General features: G+C 44.8%; 1 protein-coding gene across 2 annotated transcripts in view; it reads left to right on the top strand.

Moving 5' to 3' along the window:
• The window catches only part of CDH11 (cadherin 11), a 156,676-nt gene that overhangs the window by 51,902 nt on the left and 79,283 nt on the right, over positions 1–25,491 (top strand). Inside the window, exon 2 of one of the 2 annotated variants that reach the window (XM_055552069.1) lies at positions 14,723–14,850. The exons of the other annotated variant lie outside the window; for it this stretch is intronic. The gene's annotated coding sequence lies outside the window, so the exon portion shown is untranslated. The remainder of the gene's footprint in view (positions 1–14,722; positions 14,851–25,491) is intronic. 2 annotated transcript variants of the gene reach the window in all.

Here is a 25,491-nt window from a genome sequence, read left to right as displayed (position 1 = left end):
CCATTCTGTTTCATTAACCATTTAAAATTTTCTGTGTCACTCATCATTAATTGTTTGCTGCTTATTTTTTATGCTCGCTTCCTAGCTCTGCCACTGGATATAAGCTCTGCAGAGATAGCAGCCCTGATGTTTGGACTATAGTGTCCTGAGCAGGATCTGACACATAGTAGATGCTCAAGAAGCACTGGGGGTCAGGTTGAATGGTTGGTAGTGATGATGCCCTAAGGAGCTGGTGTGTATGTGTGTGTGTAGAGGTGGGAAAAGAAGGTGAATTATCATGAGGTCATCATTTTGTTAGGGCCTTGGAGGACAAAGAAAAGTTTAAAAAGATGAAAAGAGTTTAATGCATTCTGTGCGAGACAAAAGTGGGATCGAAGGTAGAGAAGGGTGAGATCATATGGTAGGTGGGGCCAAAAACGATCAGTTCCTGGAAGGAGCTGCCCCTGGTGAGGCCGAAAGTTGGCTGAGCTTGCTCATGCAGGGCGTTCTGTGGGGGTCAGAGTGGGGTGAGAATGAAAGTCAGATTGCCAGGGTTTGAAGCCCTATAAGTTAGGGGCCGGGGTGCATTAACTCAGCCTCTCTGTGGTACATTTCTCCATTTTTTAATTCATGTGGTGATCCATGTAATCACAGGCCCTCGAAGAAAGCCATCTTGCTTGCAACAGCCAGAAGAGGCCAACCCAAGGAGGACTTCCATTCTTTGAAACCAGGAGCAGCAGAAGCCAACTCACGGTGCAGAGTAGGGGTGTACCAGCCTGTGCAGGATGGATGGGCCCACACATCCTCCAGGGAGAGAGGTGCTGCCGGCATCCTCCCACAACCCCTTCCCTCCCTCACCTGCTAGAGACTCTGCGTGTCCTCCACACCCACTCTGCTCTAAGCTGCCAAGTAACTCCAGCTCCACTGTGTTTACTCTGAGGTTGTTGCTCGTTGCCTGAGGCAGGGTCATCCATGTGAGAACCAATGGGGTAAATAACTGTCTGGCCTCAGTATCTGGAATGACTGTGATCTGAGGACTGGCTCTCCTTTTGTGGGCTCCTGGCCCTGTAGCTGAATGTGTTTTCCGTCCCCATGTGTGGTGCAGCCTGGGCGAGTGTATGAGTTCTTAGCCAGAGCTCTGCCTGTGAACCTTTGTTCAAATTATTCTATGCTGCCATTTCTCCTCTTCTCGCTTTTATCGTGTGAAGCAATACTATATGTTTTCCGTGCTGTAGGCCTCCTTGCAGGCAGCCTTAGGTCCCCTTTGGGATAAAACAGGGTGTGCATAAGATGTGTGACATGAATTCTGGAGAGAGGCAGGGTAGATTCTGTGTCCAGTGAGTTTACAACCTAGGTTCTTCTCCACGAAGACCTATGTTCCTGGAGATTTCTGGACTCTTGCTCTCGCCTCCACCACCAGGTAGGGACTGAGGTTTGTTTCTTCCTTGTCATTCTATCTGTACCCTTGCAAGGGAGCCATGGTCATTCCTTGCAGTCCCCTCATGCACAGGATCTGACACCTGGTCACTCTGAGGCTCCTGCAGAGAAACCATGGGATGCTGGGGGCAGGGTCTCCATGGGCCCTGCGTCTTACCACCTCCCACTCGGGGCCTCAGTCTCTCCTTCTAGGGCCCCCCACCACCAATTTCAGTCAGTCATTCATGCTGGTCTTCACAATATCTGAGTACCACCCTCATTGCTATTTACTTCATATTTTCTTTTGGCTCATTCTGCTTTTCTTCAATATTTTTAAAGAAAATTATATCATTTATCATCAATGGCAAACTAGTACCTCATCATGAATAGAAAGTGTTAAATGTTCAGTCCTGTCCCACTCTTTGGGATCCCATGGACTATAGCCCACCAAGCTCCTCTGTCCATAGCATTCTCCAGGCAAAAGTACTGCAGTGGGTTGCTCTGCCCTTCTCCAGGGGATCTTTCTGACCCAGTGATTAAACCTGGGTCCCCTGCAGATTCTTTATTGTCTGAGCCACCAGGGACGCCTCCATCCTAAACAGAAATGCTGAGTGCTGCTGAGTGCTAGGTCACTTTATTCATGTCCAGTTCTTTGCGACCCTATGGACTGTAGCCCGCCAGGCTCCTCTGTCCATGGGATTCTCCAGGCAGTATTCTGGAGTGGGTTGCCATGCCCTTCTCCAGGGGATCTTCCCAACCCACAGATTGAACCCATGTCTCTTGTCTTCTGCATTGGCAGGCAGGTTCTTTACCATGATCACCACCTAGGAAGCCCTCCTAAATAGAAGGTAGCCTTCAAATAAATAAAAAGGAAACAATATAGTCAAGTCCACTCTGAACCTGAGACTACCTTCTCAGTTAAAAGAGATATTTGTTCAGGGATCACCGCAAGTGGAGACATTACTTTTGTTGAGATCAGGACTGAAAGATAATTGAAAAGGTACTTCTCCACTTCCTGATCCATTGTCATTTAATGGCAATAATAATAACAGTAATTTGTTGGGCCCCTATTGTGTCAGGCATTGCACTAATTGTTCATCTTTACATAGAGTCGGGGTAACAGAAATGTGATAGATTTTTGATCATGATGATGTGGACTAACATTTAGTGAACAATTAATTTGTTCCAGAAAATAATAGTGTACTTTGCATGTATTAACTCATTTGTCCTCACCACCAGAGGTTCCGAAGGGTGTTGTGATGCCTGTTTTACAGATAAGGAAACAGTCCTGAGTCATGGAGCTGGTGAGGAGTCAAGTCCCAAATGGCAACAGGCAGGGCCACTATTTCCTACCCCAGCAGGGGCTGCGCTTCCTGCCAGGGTCTGTCTAATCCACAGCATGGCCTCCCTACCCTCTTGCTGCTTGCTGGGTGACACGCCCACTTGGTCTGGTTCCTGGCTCTCCCTGAGGTAACCAGACCATCTTGTCAGGGGCTGTGAAATCTGGCTGTGTTTACATGTCTCCCCGAGAGCTAAAGGAAGACTTTGTTTGCCCTCACGGTCTCCTGCATATGCAGTGTCCTCTTAAAGATGGCTTCATCCTGGTATCAGGTTTGCCCCATGAAATCACAGACTCAGAGTGACTATCAGGGAGGGAAAGAGCCTAGAGATCTTCTAGCTCAGTATTTTCCCAACTGTGGTCAGAACTCTGTTGGAAGGAGCTGGGCTGCTTTTAGCTGGGGAACTGATTGCTTCAATTGCAGAATTTTGTAGACTCAGAACAAGAAAGAACCTTATTGACCATCAAGCCCAGTCCAGTGCCCCGGGTCAAAATGTATAAGTTGCTGGATATGGAATGTGGTTTACATATTTTAAGAAGTAAGAAATCAGCATGTTCATAGTGTGTGTGTGTGTAACTCACACACTTACAGTATCAGATAACTGAAGATATCAAAGCCTGGAAAGCATAAAGAAACCCTGTTTCAAAATTCAGCCTTATTTTCTTGGCTAAAACCTTAAGATAGTGATTCAGCAAGTGAACATTACAGTGGAAGGGGCTTCCCAGGTGGCGATAGTGATAAAGAACTAGCCTGCCCATGCAGGAGACACAAGAGATGTGGGTTTGATCCCTGGGTTGGAAAGATCCCCTGGGGGAGGGCATGGCTATCTACTCCAGTATTCTTGCTTGCAGAATCCAGTGGACAGAGGAGCCTGACAGATTATGTTCCATGGGATCACAAAGACTCAGACACAAAGGAAGTGACTTAGCACGCACCCAGCACAGTGGAAGACCTCACAGAGCCTCTGATTTGAGTACAGAAAGGCCATTTGCCTGTCACTTCCACATTAATGATCCAAGCTCAGTCTAATAAGATGACCCAACTCTACGTAACTGTGATCAATGCCATTTTATCTTCAGTTTCAGTTCTTATCATTGAAATTGGTAAAAGTGGACTTCACTTTTTATTTGAAGAATTTCTTTTTAAAGATGAAAAGAAAGAAATAGACGATGGTGTGTGTGTGTGTGTGTGTGTGTGTGTGTGTGTGTACTTTTGCCTGGGAGGGAAGTCCAGGGGGAACAGCCTAGAAAATGCTTCTTATGAGGATATTAGATTCTTGATATTGGCATGCCATTCTTTAAGAATCTCAAAATTGATGCACACAGTGGAGAATATTATTCTACCAATAAAGTGCAGCAAAGTATAGCTGAAACCTTTTAATGGCCCACTTCCCCTGCCGACCCTGAATGAATCCAGCATACTTAGTGAGGTGTAATAAGGATGCAGAGTGCCCACAAGACTAGCTTGCTGTCTCACATAGCCTCTCTGTGGCCAAATTCATATTTATTCCTAAAGAAAAACTGCAAGTCACCACCCACAGTAGGCCTTCTTTGCACCTGTGCACAGGTGGGACTTCGGTGTTAGGGACTTACTTCTTTATTTATTTTTGATCATTTGTTCAGAAATTATTTGGGAGCATTAGTTTATGCCTCTGTCCACCTGATTTACAATAAAGAAGAAAACATTAATGATTCCTGACCTTGTGGAGCTTGTTGACACTTTGAATTTTTACAGCTTGTATCTTCAGAATAAGTGTCTAAGGAGATGAATAACAAAATGGGATTTTCTTTTTCTTAATTTTACATTGCAGAAGGACAGTCCTATTTACTTTTGAGAAGCTTTGTTTTGTTTCTTTCTTCAGAAAGAAACAAATGAGCTCAAGAGAGAACCCTCTCCTACTACATCATATATCAGCCATAGTGCTATGGCCAGTGCAGTTTGCTCTTCTTCCTAAGAGAAGTCTGAGACTGTGACTGTTTCTGCTGATGCTGCTGCTAAGTTGCTTCAGTCGCGTCCAACTCTGTGCGACCCCATAGACGGCAGCCCACCAGGCTCCTCCGTCCCTGGGATTCTCCAGGCAAGAACACTGGAGTGGGTTGCCATTGCCTTCTCCAATGCAGGAAAGTGAGAAGTGCACATAGCAAAAACTCTCAGAGAGTGTGTATGGCCATGTATGTGTGTATGTGTAAAGACCAAGACATTTGCAAATAAGTGGCTTTCTTGGCTGTATGGAGGCTGCTCAGATTTGATGAAACTACTGTTTCAGGCCTCGGGTCATGGTCAGAGGTCTTTGCTGTTCATCATTTCATTTGGGGGGCGGTGCTTCATCAATGTCTGTTCTCTCTCTCTCTCTCTCTCTGGATACTTCAGTAGCCTAGTAAGGTGAGGTAGTAGTCCTTGATCTTTTTATTTTTTTTTTCAATCACTGCATTATTTCCCTAAATCAGTGCCCTAATTTATGTCTGAAGAAAATAGTTGAATGTCGTGGTTGGATGGATTGCCATAGGTTCAAACTGCTTGTGTCCCAATCATGGCTTTGTTGTTTAGTGACTTTTTGAATAAGGGGCAACTTTATTCAGCCTTTCTGTGCCTCGATTCCTAGTTATGAAATAAAATAGCACCTGATGTATAGGACAGTTGTGGGATTAAATTCTACATGATAGCCCAGGGCCTGGCACTTTGTGAACTCTCAGTAAATGTTAGAAGTCATCTTAGCTGTTTGGATTACGGTGTGTGTGTGCTGCCCAGCTCCAGGGGCTGCGGGAGAGCTGAAAGAGTTAGCATCATGTGTACGTGACTGTAACCATACCCTCGAGTCCTCAGAGATGATTAAGTGCTTCACTTGCCATCGGAAGTATTTGGGAAGTATTGATCACACTTTTTCAAACTCAGTACTTGTACAAACACATGGATTTACTGTCAGTCACTAGGGAAGTACCTATTGGTTACCCAGTGTTGTTAATAGCCAATTGCTTACAAAATGATAGTCCATTTTACTGATCTTAACTATTTTAGAAAACAAACTGAACAGCTCCACATAGCTGTTATCAAGGCTGAGTAATTTGGGCCAAGGGAGTGTCTTGTTATAGTCCTTAAAAGATTATGAATTTTACCATCAAGTAGGTAAAAAAGCAATAGGTTTTCAGTGGTCTAAAATTTAAAAACTAAACACTTTTATGGTGGTTCTCTATTTCACCTCTACATTTTCTGCATTTCTCCCATAGGCCAAGCCCTTTAGAGGGTTAGCAGGCTGACCCAGGACAGACAGAAAATGAGTGTAAGACTTGATTTCTGTCTTCTAGGATCTCAAAGCTTTCTTGGATGCAATGTTGGAAGGGGCAGACAGCATAATAACAAAGAACTCTACCCGTGGGAGAAATCAAGACGTAATAGGGTATACTGAAGGAATCTGGACGCCCAAGTCCACAACAGGGAGCAGGGAAAGTCCCACCACAGTTATACCAGCAATTAATGGGAGGGGAATTCAGCTGAGGGAACAGTATGTGCGGGGAGGAATGGAGGTGCATAGCCTGCCAGGAACAGCAGGCCTTACCTGGGCAGGAGGTGAAGCTGGGACAGGCCAGGGAGAATTGTGTCAGCTGTGTTGAGCAGTGTGGATGTTTCTTCACCTGGTAGGGAACCATTTACAGTTTAAATGTTCTCAAAATCATTACGTAAAGATTGCTGTTCAGGCTTCCCTAGTGGTTCAGTGGTTAAGAACCCACCGCAATGTAGGGGACACGGGTTCCATCCCTGGTCTGGGATGATCCCCATGCCTTAAGGCAAGTAAACTCGTGCACCACAACTCCTGAGGCCGTGCTTAGAGCCTGGGAACCACAGTTAATGAAGCACACTCACCCTAGAGCCTGCACTGCACAAGAGAAGCTACCACAAGGAGAAGCCTATGAACCACAGCTAGAGAGCAGCTGCTGCTTGCCACAACTAGAGAAAGCCCTCCAAGCAGCAACGAAGACCCAGTGCAACCAAAAATAAAATATTAAGATTGCTGTCCAAGGAGGTTTCTGTTTTGTCATGTGCATTACTGTCAAATGTTGAGATATTTGTTCATTCACGACAAGGAGACAAGCTAAATAAACTTCAGAAGAAGGAGCAAATATTGTTCTGAGACAGGTGTGATCACGTGTGCCCGGCTTGCTTTGTTTACCCCAGCAATGCTTTCTACAACTTTTCCAGTTGATCTGATGGACATCCCCAAGATTCTCCTGAGGCTGCTGCTGCTGCTGCTAAGTCGCTTCAGTCGTGTCCGACTCTGTGCGACCCCATAGAGGGCAGCCCACCAGGCTCCCCTGTCCCTGGGATTCTCCAGGCAAAAACACTAGAGTGGGTTGCCATTTCCTTCTCCAATGCATGAAAGTGAAAAGTGAAAGGGAGGTCGCTCAGTCGTGTCCGACTCCTAAGGACCTCATGGACTGCAGACCACCAGGCTCCTCCGTCCATGGGATTTTCCAGGCAAGAGTACTGAAGCTAGATTATATTTATTTTTATTTGCTTTCCATCTCCTCTTCACCATGGCCCCCCAAAACTTAAAAAGTAAAATTGCTGCTATTTTAGGGCAAAATATATATGTATATATTCTCTTGGAGAAAGGCTTTTCATTTTCTTTCTAAGTGCTCCCAGGTTCTATAACAATAGACTCATGTATGTATGTGACTTTTATAGTGGATGTGTTTAGCTTTTCCTCTTTCTCTGACATTGTATTCCTTTTTTATTCAGTAGAGAAGTCATGGCGAAGTGGGAAGGCAGATCCTTGAGAGCATGGAAAGTGTGGATTTGAATTCTTATTCTACTGCTAATTAGCTTTGTTATCTTGGGCAAGTTATTTAACTTCTCTGAGGTTTGATTCCTTTCTCTTTTAGGAGGTAGGAACAGAATAAAACAAGCCCTGCCCAGTGCTGTCGGGAAGATTAATTAAAGGAAAAATGCATGTAGAGGCACCAAGGCTATATATATTGGGGCTATGTAGTGGGTACAAGTAAAACTGGAGGATCCTCTATTGCACTTGTTAATATGGTAAAGGGTAGAAAGAGAAACTCCATCATTTGGGCAAGAAATAGGGATAAAATGTAGAGTAGCAGGAGGTTTGCTCATATGCTAGGAGACTGTTTGTTTATTCATTTCCCAAAGATATTACAAAGGCTGTGAATATTTATTTAGTTCTGCTCCCAATAGCCCTTCTAATAGGGAATTATTTGGGTACAACGAAAGACATTTGTAAATGCGGCTGATAAGACTGACACTGGACAAGGAGTGTTTTGTTGGACACAAGAATTCTATTGTCCGTGGCTTCAGTTGTCAAGTGCCCGGGGAACCCAGAATTTATGGTGACAGCACAATGGGCCTTTCAGGGCCCAGCGAAAGAGCTGTGAGATCCTGCTCCCCGGCTTTTCAGGGCTTCTCATCTTTTTATCGGGCCCGGACAATGCCGGATTCAGCTGCTGCCTGCGCCTCCTGACTGTGCATTGGCCGTCAGGTATTGTGCGGTAATTACCATGGTGACAATGGGCCCTCTCTACGCCAGTCCATCGGTGCTTTGGAAAACGGCAAAGGTTGTCACTTTGTATTAGGTGCCTCTAAAGGCATGGCTTACTTAGAAAAACTACCAAAGAGAAATCAAGATAATCGTGTTATGAGTTTGATTTAAAGGGCCACTGTGTCAAATCCATTTGGAGCCCAGGAACTCTTTATGGATGTTTCCTTGTAATTACAGCCAGACATTGGGCATCATCCCGCACAAGCAGCAAGTAGTTGGCCATGGCGAGTTTGCAGGGAGCCCTGAGCTGTGGGCAGCTGGCAGCCTTTAACGTCTTATGGAAGCAGAGGTCTCAGCTGAGCCTTTGAACTCTGAGGGGTCCCTGAACTTCTCTGAGAATTCAGTTTCCTCATCTGAAAAGGAATGGGGTGGAAAATGCTTATGGATGAATAGTAATTATATATTCCATGAGTATGTATTAACGTATGCAAATATAGTCCCATACAGATGTGACAGTTGGACCATAAAGAAGGCTGAGTGCTGAGGAAGTGATGTGTTTGAATTATGGTGCTAGAGAAGACTCTTTAGAGTCCCTTGGACAGCAAGGAGATCAAACCAGTCAATCCTAAAGGAAATCAACCCTGAATATTCATTGGAAGGACTGATGCTTAAGCCACAGCTCCAAGACATTGGCCACCTGATTCGAAGAACAGACACAGTGGGGAAAAACCCTGATGCTAGCAAAGTTTGAGGGCAGGAGGAGAAGGGGGCAGCAGAGAATGAGATGGTTGGATGGCATCACTGACTCAATGGGCATACGTTTGGGCATACTCCAGGAGAGAGTGAAGGACAGGGAAGACTGGTATGCTACAGTCCGTGGGGTTGCAAAGAATCAGACATGATTTAGCAACTGAACAACAACAAATACATGAACGTTATCCACCTACCGCTGAGCTCTGTAAATAGCAAATATACAATGAAAGGTAAAGCGATTTAATCATACACAATTGAAAAAGCATAACCTACGTGTATTTGTATTTGCAGCTACTAATTATCAAGTGTCTATTCTAAGTGAGGTATTTATTCTCACTATTCTTTATGATAATCAAAAATCCCACAAAAGTTATTGATATTTCCATTTTATAATGAAGACACTGAGGCTCAAAGAGTTCTTGCCAAAGTCAAATTAGCTTGGAAGAGGCAAAGCCTGGATTTTAAGTCCTGTCCCCTCACATTTAATAACTTACTTCTTCCCTCATTTTTTTAAAAATCATAATCTGCAAACTTGTCTATCTTACAAAATACGCTTCATCATGTGGCTTTGGAACTTGGGTGATAACAGAAAAGAAAAACACCCAGTGCTGAGTATTGTTTTGGTTTATTCATCCCTTCTACAATGTCAGGAACATGTGACCCCTGTACAAGGAAGTAGCCCCCATCTACAGACACCCAGTCTCAGCTTCCTATGCCCCTTCTCCTGAAGAGCAAGAACACACAGCAGCATCAGCAGCACAGCTTGGTGTTCCTAGACCAACAGGAAAGGATATGGCCTTTGCTTGAATTCTTTGCCCAATAAAAGCTTCAAAAAGCTGGTATTTTATTTATTCAATAATAATATATTTAATCATAGTTCGTGTTACTCAGTTCCCTACCAAAATATCTTAGATTCACTGTTGTGTCATTAGACCAAAAAGTAAAAATGAGTGATCACTTTTCAGAGGAACAGGCATGATTTTCCCTGGCAAGTAGGTCTTGTCATGGATTCTTAAAGCTGGCGGGAATGGAGTGGATTTTTTTTTAGCGATTTGATCTGTTGCTTCATTGCATTATACGTTTGGGTGTTTACCACTCAGCCTCAGTCTTTTCACCTGTAAAAGGGAGCTGTCACTCTCTCCGTGGGCAACCCTCCCCTACTCAGTGGCAGTTCTTTCCCTTTTACACCCATCACTGCTGTGGCATACTTACACACAGTAAGTGATTTGAGGATCCTGAAGCAGGCGTTGATGGAGTACGTGGGGTGGAGACTGTTTTAATCTAACTCACGTATACTTTCAGCGCTTACCCTCCCCCACAGCACTATATGTTGGTGGTGGTGGGGTGCTGTTGACAATGATCCAGGAATACACCTGGCCTGGCTGAGCCCACATTCTAGAAGAAGACCCACACATGGAGAGCTAGGAACTGGGCATTTGATCTGGAGCAGAAACCTTAAGAGAGGGATGGCAGTTTGACTCAGGGGTCAGGGGAGGACGTGGCCCTGTGTGTACCAAGCCTTCCATACGGTCAGAGTGCAGCAAAGGAAATCTGCCTCCGCCGCTGAGTTTCCTCCTCGATTTTGATACCCTTGCCAAGTATGTTCTCCATCCCAGTTTACACCCTTGGCTTCGTGGATTTCTTTTTCCTGTTTCTCAATCTCTCTTAACTAGTAGATGGCGTGGAGAGTCTGATTCTAAGAGGCTCAGTAGTGTGGGTGGCCAAGCATGGCAATGGGAGGGGCTGGTAGAGGGCAGGGCAGTAGGTGAAGAGGGCCCATGGTGGTACACAGGGCTTGGGGGACTAAAGGACGGTGCCCTGAGAGTAGGTAGGAGTGGGTGCTGCAGCGCCGGGTTGTATTTCCCTGTCACAGAAGGGAACACATGATTCCGGGTCTTGGAGAGTCATTAGATGTGGGGGGCAGGCAGGGAAATGAACGTTCCAACCCAGAACACCAACACTGCAGAAAGAGAACATCTGTTGTACACTGCCCAGCTCTCTCAGACCCAGTAAACTCTTTTTTTTTCCCCATCAACTCTGAAAAAGTACAAAAACAACTTAGATTTTTTTCTGTTCATTTTTTTTCTCTAAGAAACACAGTGTAATCATATATACCAACATTGTCCATAGAACCTAAATCCCCTCTTTCTCAAAAGTTTGCAGTAATCAGAATTCATAGACAACTTACCCATTTATTTTTGCTTTCCTTCCAAAGCTCTTAATGATCAGTGCAGGCTTTGGGTGAGAGGAGTTTTATAAGAGATATTTTACAGGGAAGAACCCCTGGAGACAGAAATGGCAACCCACTCCTGTATTCTTGCCTGCAGAATCTCATGGACAGTGGAGCCTGGTGGGCTACAGTCCATGGGGTCACAAAGAGTCGGACACGACTGAGCGACTGACACTAACTAGAGAATGCAAGGCAAAGTGGGAGTTCAATTCGTTTTTGTAGATTTGACAACTAAAGTTTTAAAAACACACTGGCCACGGATATAGACACGTCATGAACTGATTGGAGACAGCAGAAGAAAAACAGAGGGAACACAGGCTCTGAAGTCAGTGCTGCTGGATTCTGATCCCACCGTGGGTGTTATGGGCTAGATGCCCAGGGCAAAAGTTTGATCTTTTTAGGGGTTGGGGTAAGATGAACCCTGATGGGTTCACGCTACCCAGAGTGGATATACGCATTTAAAGAGAATACATTGGTAAGGACTGCACCAAATGCCTGTTCCATCCCTGTTCATGGTGTTCTATTTATCCCTTTCTGAGTAACATACCATCCCCAAATTTAGTGTCTTATAACAATTGTCTATCCTTACCTTTTACAACTGAGTGAACTCATCTGGGCAGTTGTTGCTTGGGGTCTCAAGGTGTAAAGTCAGATGGCTGGAGTCACGTGAAGGTCCAGGTGGGTTGGATGTCTAAGACGGCATCTTCACTCACCACTTGACTCTTCAGCTTAGATGCTCACAGCAGCTGGGGATGGCTGGGCATTTCTTTTGCTATCTGTGCAGCTTCTCCACATGGCTAGCTGGAACTTCCTATCAGCATGGGGATCTAGAGCATTCAGACTCCAGACATGGCAGCTGACTCCTCCCAGAGCAACCTTTCTAAGAACACAAGACAGGTTACCAGGTTTTTAGGACTCAGTTTCTGAAATCATATATTAATAGTATCTCTTTTGCTATGTTTCATTGGCTCAGTTCAGTTCAGTCATGTTCAACTCTTTGCAACCCCATGGACTGCAGCACGCCAGGCCTCTCTGGCCATCACCAACTCCCAGAGCTTACTCAAACTCGTGTCCATTGAGTCAGTGATGCCATCCAACCATCTCATCCTCTGTCCAACCCCTTCTCCTCCTGCCTTCAATCTTTCCCAGCATCAGGGTCTTTTCAAATGAGTCAGTTCTTCCCATCAGGTGGCCAGAGTATTGGAGTTTCAGCTTCAGCATCATCCCTCCAATGAATATTCAGGACTGACTTCCTTTAGGATGGACTGGTTGGAACTACTTGCTGTCCAAGGGACTCTCAAGAATGTTCTCCAACACCACAGTTCAAAAGCATCAATTTTTTGGTGCTCAGCTTTCTTTATAGTCCAACTCTCACATCCATACATGACTACTGGAAAAACCATAGCTTTGATTAAATGGACTTTTGTTGGCAAAGTAATGTCTCTGCTTTTTAATATGCTGTCTAGGTTGGTCATAACTTTTCTTCCAAGGAGCAAGTGTCTTTTAATTTCATGGTTGCAGTCACCATCTGTAGTGATTTTGGAGACCAAAAAAATAAAGTCTGTCACTGTTTCCCCATCTATTTGCCATGAAGTGATGAGACCAGATGCCATGATCTTAGTTTTATGAATGTTGAGTTTTAAGCCAACTTTTTCACTCTTCTCTTTCACTTTCATCAAGAGACTCTTTAGTTCTTTGCTTCCTGCCCTAAGTGTGGTGTCATCTGCATATCTGAGGTTATTGATATTTCATTGGTTACCCCAGGGCAATTTAGAGTCACATGGGAGGGGATCACAGAAGGGTATGGTTCTCTGGGCATGTGACTCATCCAGGGAGGGCTGTTGGAGAGTGGCTATGACATGGTTGCGAGTTGAGTCCTTCCTCTGGGGTTATGAACTGGTACCTTCCCCTGTGGCTTTTTCTCCATGACTCCAGGAACATCTGGGAATGACCCCAGCCCTACTCCATCGTTGACATCCTGGAAATAGCACACATGGTAGGAGCCAAAGGAGATACAGGTTCTATCCCTGGGTTGGGAACATGCCCTGGAGGAGGGCATGGCAACCCACTCTAGTATTCTTGCCTGGACAAGCCCTTGAACAGAAGAACCTGGCAGGCTACAGTCCATGGGGTTGCAGAGTCTGACGGACTGAGCACGCATGCACTTGACACTTCTACTGTTCTTGCTACAGTCACCAAATTAAGGTGCCGTGAACAGATTTCAGTAGATGTACAGTCCATCCTCAGCCCTGTGCAGATGGGTTTTCCCATGTTGCTGTTGTCCCTGTTGTTTTGGAGAAGGCATTGTATGTGTAGAGTTGATAGGTAGAGCCAAGATGAAACAAGGAAAAGTGGGTCTGGGAGAATGAAGGATAATAGAGTCAAAGTGGGCGTCCCTGATGGCTCAGATGGTAAAGAAACCACCTGCAATGCAGGAGACCCTGTATTCGATCCCTGGGTCGGGAAGATCCCCCAGAGAAGGGCATGGCAACCCACTCCAGTATTCTTGCCTGGAGAATCCCCATGGGAAGAGGAGCCTGGCGGTCTGCAGTTTATGGGGTTGCAAAACAGTCAGACACGACACAAAGTCAAAGTAAGACGCTGTTTAAGCCCTTAGTGCAGCCCGGGTTGATCCTCGAAAGTAGATGTTCTAGAGAGGAAGGACATTCAAGAACTCCTTTCTGCTGTCGTGTTTGGGAAGTTATGCCAGCGGCACCTTCCTTGGTTCAGTGCCTTGATTTTTTGAAGACGGCAGCTGTTCAGACACTCCATATTCCTCTCTTCATTCATTCAGCAAATATACATTGAACAGCTGCTCTGGGCTAGGAAAAGTGGTAGACACTTCGGGAGATATGAAGATGAATCAGACCAGCATCCAGGCAGAACACAGCCCCCACACACAGCAACTCCAGAATGTGATGTGGAGTAGGAGGGGGAACAGAGGAATGTAGTCCTGATAAAGAATTGCAGCTCTGTCAGCCCAGTGCTCTGCTCTGCCAGCGTGGGGATGACATCTCCTATCACGACTGCCACCGCTGTCGCTCTCTGCCCTTGAGTCTGTCACTCCACCAGGATTCGACAGCACCAGGATGGTGCTTCTCTCTTTAGAAGGGAGGAAACTGGCTTTGGAGGCCAGTAAAATGTGGATTCTATCAGCAACTGACTCTACGATTTCCTATCTCCCCCACAGGTCTGTCGTTAGTGCTAGAGCAAATACGTGTAAAGTATGTAGCATAGTGCACGACGTTGGATACACGACTGCTTTTATCTTTGTTATCAAAGAACCGAATGCATAACATTCATCAAACCATCCTGTGGGACCTCATGACAAGTTTTTCCCACTTTGCACACCATTGTGATCATTTATTTACATCTCTCACTGTATACATGGACCCTTATTGTCAAAGAGAAAAGTGTGTCCTGTGCAACTGTGTACCCCCAGCGTTTAGGAGAGTATCATTCTGTTGATTCATGTCACCTCCAGGTTACTAATGATCCTTTCACTTTTTGCAGAAATCGCTGTGTATTCGGCTCAGAGGTCTCCTGACGATCCTTCCGGTTGCCATTTGTTGAATGACCAATCAGATGGGTGGAGTTTTGTGTTACAGAAACTGGCAGCAAGTATCCAATGGGTGAAGAAGGTAAGATGGACCAGCGTTACTGAGTGTATCATTACTTTATTTGCAGGGACAGAAATGATGGTTTCCAGGCCCATCCCACAAATGTGCCTGCCCTCACAGATCCCAAGTAGAATTTGACAGGGCAGTTATCCTGGGCTTTGAGGAATGTGATTATTCCTGTTATTATTGGGTTATCTTTAGGGGGCACCTATTTATGTGCCTGTACAAAGATGATGATAGTTTTTTGTTTTGGGTGTTTTTCTTTTTGGACCATAGAAGGTTCATAGGACATAGAAGGAACTAAACGGGTTATATAATTCCATAGCAAAAACTTGGCTGGAGAGACTAACATGACTACCATGTTGTTTTTTATCCCCTTTTCTTCTTTTGAAAAGAATTCTTTAAATATGTACAATGTGGCTTACATCCCGCAAGGAAAAGAGATTGCTAGGAGGCTGAATCTTTTAGCTCTCAAAAGACAGAGCACTAGATCCTAAGCTGGGAGACTGACTTCAGCTCCAAACCTGGCTCTATCGTTCACTGTCTGTATGCCCCTGGGTTAACAAACTCTTCTCTGGGCCACGAAGGTGGTTGAGTCCAGAGTAACTAATGGTCCATAAGTTTTAGGATTCTATGAATACATTTACCTCCTTTATCGGGTCACTAGTAACTGAAGCTATTTTTATAGGATGCTGAAATATTCAGATGAAACTTTAAGAATTAATTCTAGCAGCATGACCTGCCACACGGTACCATCTTAGAACTCACCCTTGCGTGTGTCAGTGGCTCATCTCGCCGTGAGTGTCCACCAAGTGACCTAGATGCAGAGGCCAAATGCAAGTCATGACCTTTCCCCATAAGCCTTTACCTTGCCCTATGTGCCACATTTCAGTGCCAGCATCAAAACTCACTGAATCTGAAACATGATGCATCCTATATACCTCCTAGCCTCTTATCTCCAGGAGTAATTGATTCCGATTGGTTTACTCTCTGATTATCTCTGAAACACTTTATTCTCTCTATCCACACTGCCACCATCAAATGCAAGCCAGAATCCCTTTCTCCAAGATTTTGCTGCAGTTGCCACCTCACAGATCTTTATGCCTCCAGGGTTACTTTTCCCTCTGTCAACTCCAGCGTGACCCATCTTTCATACATATCCTGAACAGTGTCCCTAAGTCCAGATAGTATGTTACTTTGCTACTAATCCTTTCCCTTTGAGGCATCTGAATTCCTTCTCAAGCTTTCAGGACCCTCTAGTAATGGGCCCACTGTTGTGCTGTTTAGACCCCCACTCAGCTGTTGTCTCTGCACACCTAGCCTTCACTGTACTCATCCACTCTAGGTCTACTGTAAGGCACAACCTTTATTTCACAGAGCCCAGTGATCTCCCTTTCCTCACAAGCTACCTTTTACTCATTTTATACCTTCACTTGGACCTCACTACCTCTAAGGATTTCTTTCTGATTGCTGAAGACTGAGCTATGGGTGTCTCCTGGGCTTTAGTCATCAAGATTATACCATTTCCTGTGATTCCCACTGTTTAGGAGTCTGTCTTCCTAGCTAGACCTGGAGGTTCTTGAGGATTGGCTTTATTTTGGGACCACTGGGCTCCTGGTTGTAAGCACTATTCTGGCCCCAAGTGGGTTCTCAATAAATATTTACTAAACATATGAATAGAGACCTTAAGATAAGAAAGGGGGCCTGATGTTACCACAGAGAGAAACGTCACAGCACTGGCAGCTAACAGGTATTGAATGCTTATGCTATGTCAGGAACATAAGGTCTTTAAAGGTATCACTTCCCTTAATCTTTGCAAAAACCTACTGTGATAGGCACTATTAATAGGCAAAGATTTTATAAATGAGAAAACTGAATTTTAGAAAAGATAAGTTGCCTGTAGTCATATTGCCTTACGTTTTTTATCTTTGAAAGTTTGACTTTAGCCAGAGCTTTTATCTTTGAGCACTCCTGTCTTTTGTTTTCCCCATGAGTGAATCTGGTCCATTATGGACAAAAGACATGTCCTTTATGGTAGGCTGAAGACTTTTTTTTGCAGCCCACACAAGCTATTTTTACTTAGATGGTCAGCCCATTTACTTGACTGGGACATGTAAATATTTGGTGATTTTCCAGATGTTTTTCACTCATGTTTTAATGTGGGGTTTTTTGGGGGACAAAATTTCAATTTGGGGAACCCTCCCCCATCTCCTTCTCTCATGTTCTGGTCAACATTTGTCATGAGAATAAACCACTGAATGAAAACACTCTTAGTGGAAGCAGGGCCATACTTCCCTGCAAATGTACCAATATGATTTGGAAATTATGTGGCTGGCTCCTCTCACATTAGCATATTTTGCTCTGAAGCCTGGCTCAGCAGAAGAAATGCATCCCTCCTGTGGAAATGCCTGTGAATGACGATCATCTCATTTCTGCCACGCCAAATAGGTCTCTTTATTTCAGCAGTCCTTTGAATTTTTCAATAGGACATGCGACTGACATTTCCTATTTTTCTCGATAATATTGACAATTAGAATGAGGTATCAGTGAAACAGAGTCAGAAGTTAAATAGAAAGTACTTCAATTTAATTTCTCATCTAGGAAATTATTTAGGTTTTTTCCTTCCACTTTGAAATTAAGAACAGCCTGTTTTGAAGAGTTCTGCATCGCTTTTATTCCAAGGGGAGGAAGGTAAACTATTCTGATGTTTGCAGCACCCTTAAAAAAACACAGCACGGTACAGATGGAACAGTCCTTAACAGTCCTTTGATCTTTCAGAACAATCTTCTAGTTTTAGACAGAGGATTTTTTTTTTTTTTTTTTTTTTTTTTTTTTTTTGCCTAGAGAGAGGAAAGGGTTTATTCATGATCACACTATAAGGTTTTGGAAGAACAAAATGAAACTAACAACAACTTTGGCTCAAGACCCAGAATCTTGATCCTCAATCCGTTCATGATGCCAGCATTTCTTAAACAGGTGCCTATGATGTACTGGGACGCAGGCAGGGATAAAGTAGCTTTCACTTTCTTCCAGGAGCTTACAGTCAAGGAGCTCTGTATAAAGTACCCAGAATCCTAATAGGAAGAGAAAAGAGGGATTTGGGGGTTGCGTAGAGAGAGAGAAACACGTTTTACAAATGGTGGTGAAGTGGTTTGGACTTACAGGAGCAGCTCTCCAGCTGACTTCTAGGGAAATCCACTTGAACTTCTGTTCTTGGGACATCTGACTGACTCGGGCATCTTCCCAGAGCAGGGGAGGGGTGACCTAAGCAGCTACAGGACAGAGCTTCCCGGCCACGCTACCTCACTGAGCTTTTAGTAGGGCAATGGGGCACAGATCGAAAGTCTTAAAGTGAAAAATATTTGCTCTTAGACTCATGAAAAGTGTACACACACTGAGACCCTCCCGACTGATTACTCAGCAGGGGCTGCTCCTCACAGGTCACTGATTCTCTTTCATTTGCATAAAAATCAATCCTGAAAAGCTGCCTGGGGCGGGGGCAACTCACCTGTGCTGGAGCATCCTCCAGGCTCTGCACTGTCCCTGACAGTTTGAAATGTTGGCAGCCTGCCTCCTAACCCCCTCTGCCTGCTGGGTCTGTCTGTGAAGGCACTTCCTATTTTGGGATATAGGCCACTGTGGAGAAAGAGGCCAAGTTTCTGTCTGTAGCCGGTGCCGTGAGAATCATAAACAGACAGTCAGTTCACTTGCTGACTCCTTTGCGGATCTTCAGTGTGTACCGTGTGACTGTCACCTACGTGATCGACCAAGAGCTAGGAAGCTCCCGTGTGCCAGGCGGCGGAAATGTCCTGCCTTTGCCAGAATCGGTACTGAAAGGTCAAACTTCCACCGAAGTTGTGGTTCTCTGATCTTGCTTTATTTTAGGACTGATGAACACAATGCAGAGACCCTCCTGATTTAATGAGACGCCCATATGCAAACACTGGGATACGTGATTTACGTTCATTGTCTTGTGTGACATCACCAATGCTTTGGTATGTGCCATCATGCTGCTTCTTGTATGATGAGGATGCTGAGGTTCGGAGAGGTTAATGAACTTGTCGAGGGCCATACAGTGAACTCTGTGTAGAGTCGGGGCCTCCACGCCCAGTGCAGTACCGTAGTGCCCCCAGTGTGTCTTCTGATTCTTTGGTATCGTGCTTTCTGATCTTAACCAGGTTGGAGGGTGGGGTTATATTACAGTTCTTTTGGTGGTCATGTCCTAAATCTCCATGTGGGCCAAGTGCTTCTGGCTAATACAGCAGTGTGCTGCTGAATGTGTGTACTGAGTGAGAGATAACCCATGGGGAGACAAAAAAAGAATCCCAAATGTGTTCATTCATAAATCATCTCTTGGAAAGCATTCCTGTTTTAGGCCATGGACTAGGTGCAGCTACAATGAATGAACCCGATGCATATGTATCTACACAACAGTTGTATCAAAGCCATGTCTTTAAAGAGCACCCCTTCTGATGGAGACAGGCCAGCAGACAATAACCAAGGTGTAGAGTTTTTTGGAGGTAGCTCCATGGGTTTGTAGGAGCACAGAGAGATGGAATCTGATAGAGGAAATCAGCAAAGGCTTCAGGGAAGAGGTGACTTGTGGGTTGAGATATGAAGCATAAGTCAGAATTTACCAGGAGACAATCATGAAGGATTTTTTAAACAAAGAGAACAGCGCAGAGGTTCTTGAGCCAAAATTTTCCTGACTAGGTGGTTTGTTTATATATATAGTGAAAGTGGAAGTCGCTCAGTCGTGTCCAACTCTTTGCAACCCCATGAGCTATACAGTCCATGGAATTCCAGGCCAAAATACTGGAGTGGGTAGCTTATCCCTTCTCCAGCAGATGTCCTGACCCAGGAATCAAACCTGGGGGTTTCCTGCATTGCAGGTGGATTCTTTACCAACTGAGCAACTGAGCTACCAGGGAAGCCCAACTGTATATATATATATATATATATATATATATATATATATATATACACATGCCAATATATATACACTCAAAGATACATATATATATATATATATAAATATATAAATATAATAGACAAGACAATTACAAAGTCTACAGAAAATTAAGTATCCTTCAACCCTATCTTCTAGTCCCTCCCTCCGTTTGTGGAGGCAACTTCTAGTTTCGGTTTTCTGTGTGACCACTCAGAGTTTCCAAGCAGTCTTGAAGTTGCAGCCACCACACCCATGTGCTTGCTTCCTGCGCATCTGGACTCACTGGCGGCACCCAGCTGTAAGCACTAGTATGTGCACTTTATATTTTAATAATAAAGAGAACCTTAAATAGTCCCCCTTGTTTTTGTTGCTTGTTCTTTGATTTTAAACTTTCTCGAAGTTTTAAAACATTTCAAACCTACAGAAAAACTGCAAAAATATTGATAGTACAATTAATTCCTATAAACCTTTCATCTAGAGTCATTGATTTTTTTAAAGAAATCATATTACTCATGTTCCATGCAACAACTGTATGAATTTAATGCCTGACCGAGATACAGCTTGGACATCAGTTACCCAGACACTTCGGTGAGCTTCCTATCTGCCCCCAGCACTTACTTAGTAAGATGACCAAGATGTACTTGAAACCAAGAACACATTCCTGTCTGTGTCATTTTCCCTGAGATTCCAGAAACAGCAAATGCACCCTCAGGATGGAGACAGCAGGAAGGGCCCTTCTTTTGGCCATGGACTGCCCCTCTGATGCTCATCTTTGGGAAAGGATCAGTTCCCATCTCACTGAGTGCTGGCGTCTCAGCCAGGTGATCGCCTCTCTGCACGCTTGCCTTCAGGACCCAGGGGTCCAGGGTGGGAGCAGACAGTCCCGTTGAAATCTAATCACTTCATTTCCGACAGCCAGTCATTTAGATAGTGTGACTTTTCTTTTTTGCTTGTTGGAGTCAACACGGCGTCTCAAAGGCTGGTGTAGGATTCCCTCCTTTTAAAGATCAAAGCGCTTGAGCTGCTCAGGTTTATCTGTGCATTTCCTCTGTGCATTTCATGGCAAGAAATAGTTTGTACTCCATGTGAGAGGGACTTTGAATACTGTGACAGACAGTAAGTAATCCAAGAAGACAGAGTGATATATGGTTTTGCAGTCAAGTGCTCTGGGCCCAGGGGGATTGTTTTTCAGGGATTCATTCATTCACTCATCAAATAGTTCTTGAAAGACACCGTGACATTCTTTCATGCTTTGTGCCAAGACCTAGGCATGCTCTGTGCAGGCTGGGTGCTCATTGTCTATAGGGTGATAGATGAATCTGGCCTGAAGAAAACAGGTGGACCTGAGAGGGGTGGGGTGAAATCTCCAGGGAATGACTTCCTGGCCATTCAGTAACTGATTCATTCATACATCAGACACATTTACTGACTGCTTGTTGTTGCTCAGTTGCTCAGTCATGTCTGCCTCTTTTGTGACTCCATGGACTATAGCCCGCCAGGCTCCTCTGTCCATGGGATTTTCCAGGCAAGAATACTGGAGTGGGTAGCCATTTCCTCCTTCAGGAAATCTTCCTGACCCAGGGATTGAACCTGCGTCTCCTGCATTGGCGGGTGGATTCTTTACCACTGAGCCATCTGGGAAGCCCTGTGCTAAATCCATATATGCATCTGTGTCTCACTGCACTTCCTGTTCTCATGGAATCATGTGCCAGTGATGGGGCTCCCCGACCGCCTTCTAAGTCTACCTGTTTCCTTCAGTTGGGTCCATTAGGAAGGTTCAGCTGCTCCCAGAATGTTTCAGGACAAAAATCAGGCCACTGCCTGACATCCCTCCCAGCTCCACATGCTTTCTAAGCCAGAGACTCATCGTTTCCTCTGGAGGCTACTAACCCAAATTACCCTGCGCCCTGTGGGGGACTCAGAGCTCAAGGCAGTTTGAGAGAGCGGAGAAGGAAGGGTAACAGGACAAAATCTGCCACCAACTAATTGTGTCTGCTGAGGATCTAGAAGGCTGCAACTGGACACCTGGCAGACACCTCTGTGTGGAAGCTTCAGAAAAACCGTGGAGGGGCCAGTGAGTTCGTCTTCTCAGGAGGCTCTGAATTTTAGTCTCTAAGCACCATTGGAAATGATGTTAGGTTGTCATAGCAACCATTTTTGTTGAAAGAAAACAGATGTTTAAAAGTTTGGCCACACACTTGCAAGGACTGGTGAGAAGGAACCTCTCTAAAGGAATGTCTAGCAAGTTTCCTTAAGGATCACATTTCTGTCCATAACTGATGCTATTTTGGACCTCTCGACACTCCCAATCTCTCTTCAGAATTTCCGCTTGAGAAATGGACTCAGGAGAATTGTTATTCATTGCCCCTAAACCATTTACATCATGCTTTGGGCAAAGAAAAGGCCTTGGATGCTTGCATGGCCGCACTCCTGTCCAGGGCTTATGCTGGGCCCCACAGTGGCAGGGAGCAGCGTGTGCTCACACAGGAAGGGCCAGGGTAACTGTGACTGGGTTCATGGGAGCACATTCGGCTCCCTGATCTCTTCCCCAGTCCTTTTCTGCCGAGCTTCAGAAGGATGGGTTTTTCTAAAGTCTAAATTGTATTGGGTTCCTTTCAGTGAAAAGCCCCAAGCATCAGAAGTTTGTGGCCCTTAGCAGGATAAACTTCAGGGTCCTCTGCCTGGCTTCTAAGGCAGGATCCAGCCCCCACCCCCTCCCATCTCCTGAAACCTCATTCCCTCCTCCCAGTTAACTCTCCATCCGTACCATGTTACTGTGAGTCCCGCATATCATGATGCTTAACCCTCCATGCTCTTGGGCTGGTTCTCCTTCTCAGGCTCCATTTGTCTGAAGAGGTTAAGAAGGACCCTATCTTCCAGCTGGGGTTCTGGACCGGAGTCCTTGGTTCCTTAGGGATCTTGATATGTCTTCATGGGCCTGGGGCATCTTTGCCTTTATGAACTTTTTTTTTCTATTAAAAGAAAAAATTAAATACTGTATTTATGACTGCTTCAGTATGAAGATGAGTATAATCTTTACCCTCAAAGATCAGTTTTTCTTCTGACTTGAAAATGAACTGAAACATTCCTGTGAGCCCCTAGAAATATTGTGGACTCCAGGCACTCTGTCTAATGGAGGAGCCTTGGGGGCTTGGCCCTTTCTCTTCCCTCAGTCTCTGTCTCTTCACATGCCTGATTCTTCATTGTTTAGGGTCTTTCCTGACATCACCACCTATAAAGCCACACCCACTGCTTTTTATTCATTATTTCATCCTGCTGTCTTATCCCTCACAGGGGTCATCATAATGTGTGAATATCATGTCTAGTTCCCTTCATGGTTTACTTGTTTATTGTCTGATTCCCCTGTGAGTCTAAGCCCACTGAGGTTCAGAGATGTGGCCTGCCTTGCCCACCCCTATATCCTCAACATCAGGAGCAGTGTGGTCCAGGCTAATTGTAGCTCAGTAAATAGTTCCTGACTGAATGACTTCAGCCAATACCTAATTCTTGAACGTTTCTCTTATGGGTCGGCAGGAAGATGATGGTGTGTTGCCGGCCTTAGAAAATCGTGTGGGGCTAAGGGCTGGAGTGTGGGCCTCTCCATATCGCTGGCTGGTTCAGAATCTTCAAGCCTCTCTCCTCTATTCCTCATATTCTCTCTCTCCCCCACTGGGCTCCTCCTGAGCCATCATTCAGATTTGAGTGACACCGGTTCCCAGAGCACTCCACTCTGAGGAGGCCAACAGCTGCATAATGGCTTTCCCGCATGTGCATCTGTGCATTAACACAGGCCTTTCAGGCCTGCACTGGCTTGCCTGACCCTTCTCCCGCCAGGAAAGAATGTGCATCTGTAATACTCTGGAAAATTGGGGCTGACATGTAGCTTGGTACCCAAAGTGGTTTCACTCAAGCAAACATAGAATAATAGCCAAGCACTTAAATGCTTGAGCGGATATCAATTGGAAGAACGTTCCAATAATCCGTGTTTATGAAGCCCGTAGTATGAATTTTTGAAATAGCACTTAAACCCCACTTTATTCTTGACAAATGATGTTTGTAGCTGTTGAGATATTTTTATTTCAATTATGTGCCTGTGTTGTGGGGAGAAGGTTTCTGACAATAGCAAAGACATAAGCCATTTTTATTGTGCCTCTATCACTATTCCCATTGCTAAACTCGACTGGACAGTTCATTAAGATGAAAAATTAACAGCACATGCTTTGGAGAGAATAATCATGGAACATGACAGCTTGTGGAGGCATTGGCATTCAGAGAAGCAGACAGATGACAAACGTGCTGGTCTTCTGAAGAAGCGGCGATTGGTCAGTCGGTCGGGAGCCAGGCATTTACCGAGCACCTATGTGTGTGTTCATCCCTGAGCTGAGGTGCTGGGGGAAAGAGAGTGCAGGCAACACGGCCTTTGCACTCCAAGAACATACCATCAATTTGGGTAGGCTGGGCAGATTTCCGCTGTCAACCTGGAAGCGCCAGAGGGGTGTACATCAAATGCCTAACGTTTTGGTGCTGACTGTAAGTTGAGGAGTAATTCATTGTGGACGTTGGTGAAGATTTTTTACACCTTGAGGAAGAACAGGATGTTAAATAGGAAACTTTATTCTAAATATAATAGCTGCTAGTGGCTATAATTTTGTTTTTGGGAATTGATGAAATGTTCTAGAAATAGATATGTGTAGATTGATGTACAACTTGGAAGATTTACTAAAAACACTGAACTATATATTCTTTACAAGGGTAGACTTTATGTGAATTATATCTCAGGAAATCTCTTATTTTTTAAGTGTTAAATTTCAGTAAATCTTGTATACGTTCAGAGAGAGTTGGGCATAGTTCCGAAAGAAAGAAGGGGTGAGACAGACTAGCTTGGATAGGAAGGAAGCACATACCCATTTTTCAGATGAGCAAATGAAGAGTCAGATCAGTTTGTCCTTTGCCCATGAAGCCACAGTAAATATTCAGGCCACGACTTCACTTCTAGCCCTTCTTGGCTCCAGTGTTTAGATGCTTCCTACACCACACTGCCAGCGCCCAGAAAAAAACCAGCTCCTGGAATGTAACAATAACACAAATAACACAGTAACAGTGACTTCCCTCTGCAGAGCACCCTCGCCTCTCTTTTTTCTCGTCTGTTCTTACGGCATCCCTATGAGAGTGATGGGTACGGGTGTGCCTGCATCTGTGGAGGTGGGGTGTGGCTAAGGAGAAGGAGATCACGTCTGCTTTCCAGTCTGCATAAAGAACACTGGATTCTCTTCTCTAGGCATTCAGGGTGCTTCCACCTCCACTTAGGGCTCTGTCTCTCCCTGGACCTGGATATGCATCCCGTTCCTCCAGTGCAAGCAGAATTTCTAAGTGAAACCATAGAGATGTGGGATCCACAGATATTTAGAAACAAGCCCTGGAATTGGGTGTCGTGTGAGTGTAACGTAGAAGTCAGTGCTGTTCTTTGGAAAGAGCGGATGCACGTTTCTATTGTAAAGCACATGTCTAGATTAAAGTCACTTACATCATTATCTCCCCTGCAGTTCATAAGAGAGCTTTTGATGTCATTCTCAGCTTACTAGTGTAAATAATGGCTCTCATTCTCATCCTGTTGGACAGGATGGAAACCTGACTCGGGATTTGTAAATCCTGCTGCACTGCATTTACTTTCACGGGGACATTTTCTCCCCCAGCAGACACTGGAATAAACA

Source organism: Bubalus kerabau, chromosome 17 (genome assembly GCF_029407905.1).
Source record: "Bubalus kerabau isolate K-KA32 ecotype Philippines breed swamp buffalo chromosome 17, PCC_UOA_SB_1v2, whole genome shotgun sequence".
NCBI classification, from domain to species: Eukaryota; Metazoa; Chordata; class Mammalia; order Artiodactyla; family Bovidae; genus Bubalus; species Bubalus kerabau.
The sequence above is the reverse complement of the archived record's forward strand: the minus strand, read 5'-3'. Positions and strand labels throughout refer to the sequence as shown.